Source organism: Natator depressus, chromosome 9 (genome assembly GCF_965152275.1).
Source record: "Natator depressus isolate rNatDep1 chromosome 9, rNatDep2.hap1, whole genome shotgun sequence".
NCBI lineage: Eukaryota > Metazoa > Chordata > Testudines > Cheloniidae > Natator > Natator depressus.
In genome coordinates this window covers 48,494,849-48,508,039 of record NC_134242.1, presented here as the reverse complement: position 1 = coordinate 48,508,039, position 13,191 = coordinate 48,494,849, and the positions used below count along the sequence as shown (strand labels likewise).

Genomic DNA, 13,191 nt, shown 5'->3' with positions numbered 1-13,191 from the left:
AAATGATCTAGTACAAAGAAAGGAGTCTTCTTTCTACAACTGAAATTCATGTGCTGGCCAGCCTGCTGTTGTAGGGAAAGGCTTTTCCACGCCATGCTCAGCCAGTGGGGTTTTATATTGTTCAGCAGTGCCCCTTCCCCATCACTAGGTACTAGTGTTGGCGGGCTCCTCTGGAAGGATTCATATGGCCAGAAGGGACCATTGTGATCACACGTGTTTACTAATCCTTTAAATATTTTAATAGCTCAACTCGGAACCCTCTCCAATTTATCAACATCCTTCTTGAACTGTGGACACCAGAACTGTGCCAAATACAGAGGTAAAATAACCTTGCACAATTCCTACTTGAGATTCCCCTGTTTATGCATCCAAGGATTGCATTAGCTGTTTTGGCCAGCAGCGTCACACTGGGGGCTCATGTTCACCTGATTAGCCACCATGACCCCCAAATCTTTTTCAGAGTCACTGCTTCTCAGGAGAACCACCATCCTGTCATTTTGGCCTACATTCTTTGTTCCTAGACATGTACATTTACATTTAGCCATATTAAAATGCATATTGTTTGGCTTTACCCAGGTTAAGAAGCAATCCATAGATTCATAGATTCCGAGGCCAGAAAGGATCATTGTGATCATCTAGTCTGGCCTCCTGTAGAATAAAGGTCAGAAAGCTTCCCCAAAATAATCCCTAAAGCAGATCCACCAAATCGTTCCAGTGGTTAATTACTCCCACTGTTGAAAATTTATGCCTTATTTCCAGTCTGAATTTGTCTATCTTAAACTTCCAGCCACTGGATCGTGTTATAGATCGCTCTGTGTCAGTGACCTGTCCTCTTAATTATTTACCACTCCTCCAATCTTTGTGTTGTCTGAAAACCTTATCAATGATGATTTTATGTTTTTTTTCAGGACATCAATAAAAATGTTAAATAGCATAGGGCCAAGAACCAATCCCAGTGGACTCCGTTAGAAACACACTCATTCCATGATTCCCTGTTCATAATCGCATTTTAGGACCTATCAGTTAGCAAGTTTTTAATCCATTAGATGTGTGCCATGTTAATTTTATATCACTCTAGTTTTTTAATCAAAAAGTTGTGTGGTACCAAGTGAATCGCTGTACAGAAGTCTAAATACATTACATCACCTTCACTAACCAAACCTGTAATCTCATAAAAAAAGACATCTCAGGCCATTTCAGACAGAATGGTGGAGTCTGTGCCACACGGAGGCACACACAAAGCACTGACACACTGCTACTCTCCAGGAGTTTCAATATTTCAAGACATGTGCTATGTCATATTCAAGAACGCACTAAAGGAACAAATCCACTCCTCTGGCAAAGAACCCACACGGTGCCTCCCATATACACCATGGCCCTATGCAGGTGCAAGGCCAAACAGCCTGCTGACTGCAGAAATGTTTTAGTGCAGTGCTGGTCAGAGGAGTGTTCTATGCAAAGGACACCTCCTTGCTCCTTGGCCCCTCCCTGTGGGGTATGACTGCCAGAGTCATAGGAGATGCTTGCATCACTTGGAACCCCTGCTTCAGCTCAGATGAACACAGCAGGGGTGTTGAATGCCAGCACAAGAGCTTGAAGTCAGTTCAGAAATAAGGCAAAGCCCAAGTGAATGGCACACTGGAATGTGCTTCATGGGCCAGCCTATCAAAGGCCTAGGCACCAATTAAACTAGCTTGGACTACAATCAGGCAAGGGAGTATCCATGGGGACAGCCCAGCACTGCACTGGCTGGGGGAGTATGAGCAGGGGGGCCAGGTGTAGCCACACATACGTAGAGTGGGACTCGCCTCCCCATCTGTGCACAGCTGCACCATGTTAGCAGGCAGGCACACTGCCTGCCCTACTCTGGGCCATCCATCTTAGTTGCTGTCGGCCTCCCAAACTGTACAGAGGGGGTGGCTCTCCATCAGAGGTGCTGGAACAGGGGTAGGCCAGGGGACCATGGCCACATCACTTTTAAAAGTGGGAGGTTGAGTGACGGGGGAGGGGGCGTAGAGGAGTGAGCAGACAAAGAGGAGCGAGCAGAGGGCATGGTCTTGGGGGGGAAGAGTTGGTGCAGGAACGGGGCCTTGCAGGAAGGGGTGGCGTGAGGGCAGGGGCTCAGGGAGAAGGGGTGGCGCGAGAGTAGGGCTTTGGAGGGAAAGGGCAGCACAGGGAGCAGGGCCACAGTTTGAGCACCAGTGGCCCCCCCACACACACACTTTTAGGGAGCTTCCACCGCTCCTGCTCTCCATCCTCCAGGTACTGCTGCATCCCAGCCAACCAGCCAGTGGAGGTGGAGGGTGCCCAGACACCAGTAAGTCACCTTCTCTAGGGAGCCCACCAGGACATGCCATCAGAAAGCAACAGTGCTGTGACTCTCGCCTCTGAGCCTATACATCATCTAAAGGATGTAGCTCTTCATGCATGGTTCCCCACCCTGGGCTGTCTGGATTTGTTCTCTCCAGAGACCCCTTGTGCCTGCTCCCTCCTACCCTGTCTGCCTCACCAGGTGCTGGTGATGGTGTAGACCAAAATACTTCTCCAGCAAAGGGAGGAGTGTGGGATGGAAAGACACACGCACACACGACTCCCACTAGCCATGCTTCAATGCCTTTGTGATGCTAGCAGACCAAGTGTCAGCTCATGCCAAGGACCCTAGGTCTCACTGTACATTGAGAGATGCATAGCTGGAAACCATTTTGGCTCACCTGTGGGTTAACATTGTTAAAACAGGTATTAGATTTATAAGAATGTCTTTAGTCTTAATTAAATGTTTGTAGGACACTGCATGTATTAATCTTTCTTATGTAACCCTTCTGCCAGGCCAAGTTGATAGCAGCAAGGGCCGGGTTCAGTACACAGGGGTTCCCTCTCATCAAAGCAAATACAAAACTGGCTCGAGCCCCCACCCAGTGACCTGGGAAAATCTTACGCACCCCCTGGGCGCCTCGAAGAGGCAATACTTCCCCTCTCGCAAGCACGGAGTCTCGGTGTAGTAGAGAATCTTTAATAACATGAGGTAAACGACATCAGCATTAAATTGGGAAAACACCACAACTAGTGTTCATTAACCAAACCATGAGCAAAGACCCACCCCAGAAAATTGGGCCACATCCTTTCCCTCGGGTTCTTGAGTCCCAGAACCCAAATGTCTCTTGAGTCCAGCAATCCTCAAATCACCCAAAATCCAAAAAGTCCAGCCCCAGAGTTCAAAAGCTCATCTGCAGAGTGTTACTCCCCAGTCTGGCTAAAATGTGCCTGTGTGTGGTGGAAAGAGGTAAGGGGTACCTTACGTGTCCTGAAGCTGACTGCCCCACAGGGCTCTGCTCTGCTACGCTGTCTCACGAACGGCTCCGCCCCACCACGACCGGCTCCACTCTGCACAGCTCGCCGTCTCACGAACAGCTCTGCTCAGCTTGCCGTCTCACGACCGGCTCCGCTCCACCACGACCGGCTCCGCTCTGCACAGCTCGCCGTCTCACGAACAGCTCTGCTCAGCTCGCTGTCTCACGAACGGCTCCGCTCCACCACGACCGGCTCCGCTCGGCACAGCTCGCTGTCTCACGAACAGCTCGGCTCAGCTCGCCGTCTCACGAACACACCGCTGTCTCACGAACGGCTCCGCTCCACCACGACCGGCTCCCTCTGCACAGCTCGCCGTCTCACGAACAGCTCTGCTCAGCTCGCCGTCTCACGAACGGCTCCGCTCCACCACGACCGGCTCCGCTCGGCACAGCTCGCCGTCTCACGAACAGCTCGGCTCAGCTCGCCGTCTCACGATCACACCGCTGTCTCACGAACGGCTCCACTCTGCACAGCTCGCCGTCCCATGAACAGCTCTGCTCAGCTCGCCGTCTCGCGAACACACCGCTGTCTCACGAACGGCTCCACTCTGCACAGCTCGCCGTCCCACGAACAGCTCTGCTCAGCTCGCCGTCTCGCGAACACACCGCTGTCTCACGAACAGCTCTGCTCAGCTAGCCGTCTCGCGAACGGCTCCGCTCTGCACAGCTCGCCGTCTCACGAACAGCACCACTGCACTCTAGATCTTCCGGCTCCCCACTACTTGACACAGTGCTCAGTGATTTCAGCTCTTAGTGATTTCAGCTCATAGTAGTGGGGGCCTTAGTGCTGGTGCACCATAAGGCCAAAGTGAATGCAGCACAGTACCTGTAGCAAGACTCTTAATAGACCCAAAATTAGCTCTGACATTCCACAGTGGAGAGAGACAGAGGTGCAATTGGTGCTTCAGGCCCTCACCAAGGGGCCCACACCACCAGGTACTAATACCTGTCTCAAGTCTCTCTCCCTTCACAGAGTTTTGGAACCCATGTCCCTTGCCTAGCAAGTGCTACTCAGTTGATGGTGAGTCCCTCCAGCATAACAAAAGGCCAAGTACAGTTCCAAGCACAGTTCCCATAATCAGGGTAATAACAATTTACTCTTCCTGCCCCAATAACAAAGACACTGGGGATCCCACAACAGCCAAAGTGACCATTTGGGCAGTTATGGCCTCATTCTAGGCGGGGTGGGTGTGCCTATGCAAATTGAGATCAGCCCCTGAAGTTCTTTTCCACTACTTGCCACACCTCACCACCAGATGTCAGGGTGGAGCCCATCCTGACTCTGCTTACACTTATAATGTCTGTACTCCATGTTATAAGGTAATATTTGTTCTGTAACTATAAAAACTGTTTCTCTGAAACTGTAAACCTCCACAGTCAGGAGAGACGCTTTACCAAGTGTGAAATACTAGTTTACTAAAAAAGGTGTCATCTCCTCTCCAACAAAAGAAGGCCCATAGGTGCCAGACAAGCCATTGCAGAACATCAGGGACAAAAGACTTTGTTGACTGCTTTCTCCCCCTCCCCCTCCTCCCCGCCCCTGAAGATGAGACGTGCACAAACACTCATCCCATCAGTTTCAGCTCTGGGGGATGGGAATAAAAATCCCTGTCAAGAAGAAATTGTTATCCCTATGCTGCTTGGAAAGGCAGAATACATCACCACTTTAGACTTAACGAAGGGCTATTGGCAGATCCCTCTCACACCCGACTCCAGGGGAAAAAACGCTTTCTCCACCCCCTGTGGGCTTTTTCAGTTCCAGACCATGTCCTTCGGTTTGCGTGGGGCTCCAGCCACATTTCAGCAGCTAATGGACCGAATTCTCGGCCCCCATAGCAGGTATGCAGCTGCATACCTCGACAACATGGTAATTTATAGTTGCGACTGGCAACACCATTTGAAACATATGACTTCGGTCCTGCAGTCCCTCCAGGAGACCGGCCTGGCAGCGAACCCCGTCAAATGTCACTTTGGGAAGAATGAGACCACCTACCTCGGGTACACATTGGAAAAGGGCTTGATCTGACTCTTGGTTAGCAAAGTTCAGGCCCTCCAGCTGTGCCCCACGCTGTCCTCAGAGAAGTATGTATGTCGAGTCCTGGGACTAGCCGGTATTACCACCACTTTATCCCAGGGTTCTCCTCCATTGTAGCCCCCCTGTCCAATCTCCTCAAGAAAGAGAGTCTTAAAAGGACCCAGAGCCTGTGAGGAGATGTTTCAAACTCTGAAGGCCCGGCTCTCTCAGGAACCCATCTTGTACAGCCCTGACTTCGCCAAGGAGTTTTTGTTACAAACAGACACCTCAGACATGGGCCTAGGAGCTGTTTTATCGCAGGTAGTTGGGGGTGATGAACACCCCATCTTATATATTAACTGGAAGCTATTCCCGCGAGAGAAGACCTATTCTGTAATTGAGAAAGAAGCCCTGGTGGTAAAATGGGCCACGGATTCACTCTGTTATTATCTTCTGGACACGCACTTCACCCTCATTACTGACCTTGCCATGAAGGACACAAATCCTCGAGTCATGAGGTGGTACCTTTCCCACCAGCCCTTCTCCTTCTGCATCCAGCACCAGGCCAGGAAAGCCCATCTGAATGCAGACTTCTTTTCACGGGATGGTGGAGAGCAGTTGGAGGGGGGGCAGAACCCAAAGGGGGTCATGAGGTGGGGGATGCGTGAAGGAGCAGAGATACTGCAGCCAGGCACAGCAGGGGTTAAGGAACACCTGTGGGTTCAGGTAGCCCTGCCCCGTTATACCTGCAGCCAATGCCAGGCCTGGAGGGGGGAGAAAAGAAGGGAGTCTGGCTCAGCCAGGGGCTGACTGGTGAAGAGGCAGGAGCTCTCTGTATGCCTGCCTGAAGGCACAGACCAGCAACCTGCCTGCCAAGGCAGCCACTAGAGACAAGTAAATCACCCCCTGCCAAGGGGAACCTACAGATAAGCCCCAACTGTGGGGCAACTGGACTAGCGGGGCCACACCCCAAACTAAAAGGACTTGCATAAGGAGCAGACCAGGAAAACAAGCCCTGCACACCCCCTCACTGCTGGGAGAAAGATCCATCTCCCCTGTTTAGGGGTTGAGCGACACAGGATGCTGGGCCAAGACCTGAGGGAGAAGGAGGGAGTCAAGTCCCCTTACAGCCCCCCTAACCAAAGATCTAGCTACTAGGCTCCCTGGCTACTGAGGGCCCTATCATAGACAGTAATATAATTAATGCAAATCAACATGAGTTCATAGAAAATATATCCTGTCAAACTAACTAGCTATCTTTTTTTTTATGAGATTACAAGTCTGGTTGATAAAAATAATAGTGTTGATGTAATATACTTAGATATCTGTAAGGTGTTTGACTGGATACTTCACGACATTTTGATTAAAAATCTAGAACTATATAAAATTAACATGACCTATTAAATAGATTAAAAACTGACTAACTGATAGTTCTCAAAATGTAATTGTAAAGGGATAATCAGCATCAAATGGGAGTGTTTCTAGTGGAGTCCCACAGACCAGTTCTTGGCCCTATGGTATTTAATATTTTTATCAACGACTTGAAAGAAAACAAAGTCATCACTGATAAAGTTTGCAGATGATACAAACAATGGGGAAGTGATAAATTACAAAGAGGACAGGTCACTGATACAGAATGATTTGGATCACTTGGTAAGTGGGCATAACAAATGGTATACATTTTAATATAGCTAAATGTAAACGCAAATGTGTACATCGAGGAACAAAGAATGCAGGCCATACTTACAGGATGGGGGATTCTATCCTGGGAAGCTGTGACTCTGGAAAAGATTTGAGGGTCATAGAGGATAATCAGATGAACATGAGCTTCCAGTACAACACTAAGGCCAGAAAGGCTAATGAAATTCTGGGATACATAAACAGGGGAATCTGGAGTAGGAGTAGGGAAGTTACTTTACCTTTATATTTGGCACTTGTGTGACCACTTCTGGAATACTGTGTCCAATTCTAGTGCCCACAATTCATGGCGGATGTTGATAAATTGAACAGGGTTCAGAGAATGATTAAAGGATTATAAAACATCCTTGGAGCGCTGCAGCAAGGCAGCTATACCAGTGCAGATGTGCCGTTGAAGCACTTCATGAAGATACTACCTATGTCGATGGGAGTCCTCCCATTGACATAGCATTGTGTACACTGGGGGTTAGGTTGGTATAGCTACGTTGCTAGGAGTGTGGATTTTCCACACCCCTGAGCAATGCAGTTATACCAACATAAATTGTAGTGTAGAACAAGCCTGACAGACTGAGGAAGCTCAGTTTATTTAGCTTAATAAAGAGATGGCTAATGGATGACTTGATCACAGTTTATAAGTATCTACATCAGAACAAATATTTGATAATGGGCTCTTCAATCTAGCAGAGAGACTGGAAATAGGTGTAAATTTTTAAGAATGGGAGCAATTAACCATTGGAACAACTTACCAAGGATGGTGGATTCTCCATCACTGGCAATGTTTAAATCAAGATTGGGTGTTTTTCTAAAAAATCTGCTCTAGGAATTAGTGTAGGAAAGCTCTTTGGTCTGTGCTGTACTTGAGGTCAATGTAGATGATCACAATGGTCCCTTCTGACCTTAGGCCATGTCTACACTAGCACTTACATCTGCAAAACTTTTGTTGCTCAGGTGTGTGAAAAAACACCCCCTTGGTGACATAAATTTTGCTGGCATAAGCACTTGCCTACACAGCACTATGTTGGCAAGAGATGCTCTCCCAGTGACACAGCTACTACTGTTCGTTGAGCTGGTTTTATTATGTCAACGGGAGAGCTCTTTCCCATTGGCTTAACGCAGCTACATGAGCGATCTTACAGCAGCCCAGCTGTATTGGTACAGAATGAATGACTTTGGCTTTAGAATGAATGAATCTCTGGTGAGCAGCACTACCACGTATGACCAGCTGAGATATGTGCACAGCTGTGGGAAACGAGGGGCCTTGTGCACACTATGTGCTTGGCAATAAGGCTGTGTGTCAGAGGGAGAGTTTGAGAAACTGGGTGTGTTTGTACCTAGTAGCCATAACATAATCTGTGAAAGTCAAATTGTTTTCCTCCCTGAGAAATGAACTGCCAACCACATCTTTACCAAACAGGTTCTCATTTACAAATATGTGAACAACAAAAAGCAGAGCAATATTTGCCTGATTCATAGATTTCAAAACAGTGTGACAATCTGGCACCCAGGACTGAAATTTAAATTGCTGCAACATGAAATTGGAGGGAAAACATTTGGCCTCATTAAATCCATGTACCAATCCATCAAATACAGAATAAAAATAAACAGGAAAAGAGACCTTTAAGCAAGAATGGGGAATAAGAAAGGAATGTAACAGCATGGCCTTCTTCAATCTGGCTCACCAGCCCCAGTGGAACCGTCCCCAGAATCTGAGTCTCCTACAAAATAACTCAGAGATAAAGTGCCTCTGTGTGCTGATGACTGACCACGCTGTCACCTACGCTGGTCTGTGGAGAAACTGACACTTTCTAGAAACCTGCTGCTTAAGGTGGACCTGCAGCGCAGCTTGGTACAAACATCAGGACATTTCAGGAAAAGCGCAGAAGCAACCAGAACAGAGTAAAATTTTATTACATATCTGGCATCAGAATCCAACCCATTCTACTACACAGGAGTGAAATCTAGGGCCTGACTTCAAGAACACCCTATGGCAGCGGTTCTCAAACCGTGGGTCCTGACCCCTTTGAATGGGGTCACCAGGGCTGGCTTAGACTTGCTGGGGCCCAGGGCTGAAGCCCAAGCCCCACCATCCTACCCAGGGCCAAAGCCAAACCCCGAGGGCTTCAGCCATGGGTGGCAGCACTCAAGTTTCAGGCCCCCTGCCTTGGGCTGAAGCCCTTGAATTTCAGGTTTGGCCCTCCTCCCCAGAGTGGTGGGACTCGGACTTTGGCTTCCTACCCAGGGAAGTGGGGCTTTGGCACGCTCAGACTTTGGTCCCCTCTCTTGAGGTTGTGAGGTAATTTTTGTTGTCAGAAGGGAGTCACAGTACAATGAAGTTTGAGAACCCCTGCCCTATGGTTACTGGAATAAAACCCCAGCTCTGCAAGTCCTCTGTGGCTACTGAGCACCACTGGGCTGGTTCCCCCTGCTCATCAACATAAAGACAAGCACATTCAATTTCTGGTGCCACCTCAATCAAAGTAGCAAATGCTCCATTCTGCACAAAGTAAAAGAGAGTCAAAAACTAAATCCAAATGAAAATATCCATCCCTACACATCATTGCTCCCTGATCAACAGTTCCTGCCTCCAACCAGCAGAGGAGCTCAAGATGTCAGCCCAGCCCCTGCAACACCAATTCATGAGGCACTGGAAAGAACAGATCAAATCAGCAACAAAGACGACTGGGACAGCTCCCTGTACAGAACTCTCACCAGCAGAGACCTCACTGGAGTGACCTTGTGCAAAATGACAGCCAACTCTCACACTCAGGTATAGAATCAGTGACCACATGCTGGAGGTGAGCCTGGGAAGTCCAAAGCAGAGACCAGCAACTTTGCAGCCAAGGGGACAGAGCAGAGATTGGGACAGAGAAACATGTTCTACTCCAATGTCCCAAACACCACTAAGTGCATGAAAAATATTTCCTCACACCATCAGGAATCACCCAGGCTGCCTCATCAGCAAGTGAGGAGGAAAATCTGTGCCTGGCCCTGGGAGAAAGGAGAGAGATGGCACCAAGTGTTGGAGCACCCTGCTCCCAGATCAAGACCGGATAGCACTGACAAAAGGACGCAGCTCAGACCCCACAGGCAGCGTGTGACCTCATCCCGAGGGATTGCCCTACCTGTGATGGAGCCCCAAATGACTTTTTTACATTGGGGCAGCACTTGTCCCGCTCACCCAGCCCCTAAGGTCTCATTGAACTGACCTGAGCTGGTGTTGGCTCAGAGTGCAATCAGCAGGGGTGTGCAGTGGCCGAAGGTGTGACTGTGTCTGGGTGGGAGAGAAGGAAAGGCCCCTCGCTTCTCACTTTCTTGCCCCCAAGTTTTGCTACTCAACAAATCAGTTAGTTCTTAACAAAGTGGGGCGGGGGGTGGCAAGAGCACAGGGCCCCACATCCTAATGCGGGACGGCGAGGGTACAGGCCTCCGCATCCTATCTAATGCAGTGGCAGGGAGCAAGGGCACAGGGCCTCCCACATCCTAGCTAACACAGTGCGGCCGGGGTGTGTGTGACCATGCCTTGGGGGGTGGGGTACCAGGTCTGGGGGGGCTCTAGGAGGTGGGGGGTAGGCTACTAGGGAGCAGGGGACCTGGGGTGGGGGGCTCTAGAGGGCAGGGGGGGCTAGGGAGCGGGGGGTCAAGCCAGGAATACTGGGTAGGAAGGCTCTGGGGAGGTGGGAGGGCCAGGTTACCAGGTAGCTCTAGGGGGCAGGGGACCGAGCCGGGGATACCAGAGAGGGAGGCTCTAGGGGTGGGAGAACCAGGTTACCAGAGGGCTCTAGGGAGCGGGGGGCCGGGGGTACCTGGGGTGGGGGGGCTCTAGGGGACGGGGGGACTGGGTTACTAGGGGACTGTAGGGGGCAGAGGGAACTAGGTCACTAGGGGACGGGGGGCCGAGCCAGGGATATTGGGGAGGGGGACTTTACAGGGTGGGGGTGGGTTACTAGGGGTACCTAGGGTGGTGGTGGGGGCTGTAGGGGGCAGGGGGACCGGGTTACTAGGGGACTCTAGGGGGCAGGGGGCTGAGCCAGTGATACCGGGGAAGGGGGCCTCTAGGGGACGGGAGGAGGGCTCTAGGGGGTGGGGGGGGCAGATGACCAGGGGTTTCTAACTTCTAGGGGGCAGGGGGTACCATACCTAGGGTTGGGAGCTCTAGGGGGCGGGGGCTGAGCTGGGGATACCGAGGAGGGAGGCTCTACCGGGGGGAGGACCGGGGGTACCTGGGGTGGGGGGGTTCTAGTGGACGGGGGACCGGGTTACCAGGGGACTGTAGGGGGCGGGGGGCCGAGCCGGGGATACCGGGGAGGGGGGCTACTGGGGGCTCTAGGGAGAGGGGGGCCGCGTTGGGGGGGCGGGGGCCGAGCCGGGATACTCGAGGGCAGCTCTAGGGGCAGCCCTATCCCAGGTCCATGGAGCCGAACAAGGGACCCAGCTCCCGCCCCCTCCCCGCCGGTACCTGCAGCAGCACAAACTCGCGGGGCCTCGGACACCGCGTTTCCCGGCAACGGTCTCCCTGGTGATCGAACCAATGCACAAGTGACTCGGGAGACCCGCCCCTTCCCACAGCCCGCCCCACCCCCACCAACTTCTCCATAGCCCGCACTCCGTGACAGCCCCTACCCACCCCCCCCCCCACTTTCTCCTACATACACTTATTCGTCCCACACCACATACCCCCACCTTCCCCTACATACCCCCAACCCCACATGCCTCCTGCCCCATACACCCCAATGTCCCATACATGCCCCCCCGCCTTCAATCTCCACCCCATACACGACCGTGTCCAGCTGGGGCCTGCCAGATGTAATCACAGTGGTGCCTTTTGGCTTTGGAATCTAAGTTCTGTTGGGCACTGGGCCTCTACCTTGGTGCGTGGAGGAGACTTTGGGGCCTAAAAAGGCCAGGAAAATTTCCTGTAATTATGTAAGCCAGTCCAAGCTGTCTAAAGCAGCCTGGTTTTAATGCTAGTGGGAGGAGTGTGGCCATTTTTAAAAAAGGGGGGGGGAGAACAACAAGAAACCCATCTACTCCCAACATCACAAGCAATCTAAATGAGAGAGAGAGAAAGAAAGAGGAAGTCTGTTATAGTCTTGTCCTTGGGTTCTATGTTGGCACTAACACCTACAGTGTCAGGAGTCCATGAGACTAGGGTGATGGTGTCACTTGTCCACTGTGATTGAACTGAGATTCACTCTAGAAATGAGTTTGGGTATCAGACACAGAGTTATTTATTCAGTGAAGTCAGCATGTTTGCAAATTGACCACAGGCAGTTTATGATGGAATGGCAATGGAATTCATTGCCACAAGGTGTCACTGAGACCAAGAGTGTAGTAGGAGAAAAAAGGATTTCAAATTTACATGGATGGAGACCATCCAGATTTAGAATTGTAAGCATTAAAAAACAGGTATGAGTTCTAGAAAAGGGCTAAACCACCACCTCCATCTGTAGAGGGATAGGAAGGAACTTCCCCTATGAACAGATTATACATAATTGCCCAGTTCATGATTTCTTGCACTTTCCTCTGAAGGAGTTAGTCCTGCACTGTTAGAAGGGTGCTGGACTACAGAGGTCCCGGGTCTGATGTAGTCTGGCAAGTCATATGTGCCCATGTTTTCTCTGAATTTGTTATTCAAACTGGATATTCTGCAAATTGGTAGTTCAGGAGCAACTCACTCTGATTATTCAGTATTTACAATGTCTTTGCTAGACACTGGATTTATAGCTTATTATAACAATCTGTAACCCCCTAACCCCTGTTTTTATCCTATGACTAGGGGTATTAGTGGGCCACTTAACCTTATATAGTCCCTTAGACTACGTGCTAACTGCTTATGCTAAACTATCTGTTTGATTTTGTATTTAACAGAGACACTCTGAGTACCTTTCACAGACCTGAAGAGCTCTGTGTAGCTTGAAAGCTTATTTAGCTCAGCAATGGAAGTTGGTCCAATAAAAGATATTACCTCACCCACAATGTTCCCTCTAATTTTTCCCATTCATGTGCAGAATTAATTTTGTTATGTGCACCAATATGGAGGTGATGTGGGAGGGTGGGGCCAAGAGGTTTGGAATGTGAGATGGGGCTCAGGGCTGGGGCAGAGGTCGGGGTGCGGGGGTGTGTGTGTGAGGG

General features: G+C 50.3%; 1 protein-coding gene across 1 annotated transcript in view; it reads right to left on the bottom strand.

Moving 5' to 3' along the window:
* NME9 (NME/NM23 family member 9) overlaps window positions 1–11,575 on the bottom strand; it is a 32,677-nt gene extending 21,102 nt beyond the window's left edge. The window contains exon 1 of the mRNA XM_074964096.1: window positions 11,516–11,575. The gene's annotated coding sequence lies outside the window, so the exon portion shown is untranslated. The remainder of the gene's footprint in view (window positions 1–11,515) is intronic.
* Between the last annotated feature and the right edge of the window lie 1,616 nt (window positions 11,576–13,191).